The sequence below is a fragment of the Alosa alosa genome, chromosome 13, assembly GCF_017589495.1.
Source record: "Alosa alosa isolate M-15738 ecotype Scorff River chromosome 13, AALO_Geno_1.1, whole genome shotgun sequence".
Classification (NCBI taxonomy): domain Eukaryota; kingdom Metazoa; phylum Chordata; class Actinopteri; order Clupeiformes; family Clupeidae; genus Alosa; species Alosa alosa.
The window spans coordinates 22,523,223-22,524,455 of NC_063201.1; positions in this window are offsets into that span (position 1 = coordinate 22,523,223).

Sequence of the window (1,233 nt, forward strand, 5' to 3'; positions counted from 1 at the left end):
AATCATGATATTATCGCGGACAATATATATCGCCCACCCCTAACCAACAATTGTATTTGCTCAAAATAGTCCAAAAAGCAGCGTCGGCTGAACGGCCTTTTAACCAAGGCACACGAAGCCACCGTAGCGGCAAGCAGTGTCACGCGTCTCGTTCTCTGCTGCTCTCTCTGCCTCCCAAGGGGAGGAGCGCCAGCAATCTTAAAACCAACAGGTGGCCTTTGCACTGGTGCACCTAATTGGGCTGATTGGAGGCAATCGCATCTGTATGGGGATTAAGGCAAAAAACAGAGAAACACGGTCCAGGGGAAAAGGCAAAGAGCCAGAGGCCCGTGACGGTAAGGGTGTAGATTTGAACAAAATCTGGTTTTGTTACAGTGAGCTTTTCTTGAATTTCCCCTTGGGGATCAATAAAGTATCTATCTATCTATCTATCTATCTATCTATCTATCTATCTATCTATCTTTTACTGCCTAAAATATCCAATATTGTTTACCATGCTCAGAGTTTGGTGCTGGGCTGGTGGGTGCCCTATTTCTTTGAGTTTTCTCCCCAATGTTTTCCGTTTTCTGTAATGATCTGAGCTAATAAGCGAAATACCTAGTGAAGTAGGGATCTCGGGAGAATAAAAATGAGTCTCAATTTGGTTTTAAACTCATCACTACATTTTAATGTACCTAATTATTACACCTTGACGGGCCGAGTGAGTGGGCGGAAATAGGGCACCCACCAGCCCAGCACCAAACTCCGAACACGGTAAACAACATTGGGTAAGTCAAAGTCAAAGTCAGCTTTATTGTCAATTGTAAGAGCCAAGCCAGATTTTGTTCATATCTACACACATATGGCTCCTGAAAAATGTAAGGTTCTTCAAACAAATATTATCTTGAAGTATTAAAAAACATCTTTGTTGAATGTTCGAACGAAATGGGTGGAAATTGGTCCTTTTACGATAGTTAGTGGTGGCAGAGGGTTTTGTAGTACTACATGTGTAAGCTTTTAGTGCATATATGCAACCTATTGTTGATACATGGCCTAGGGGGCGCCTAGAGAGTGTGTGTGTGTCTGTGTTTGTGTCAGTGTTGCACGGTCTGCCCGAAATTAAGCGGTTGCCCGGATGACCGCGGTCACCCGCGGTTATGAGTCATAAACAAAATATTTTAATGATATTCGGGTCATTTGCGGGCGGGTCAGTTATAATTAATTAAATATATATTTTCTACAAATAGGCCTAGG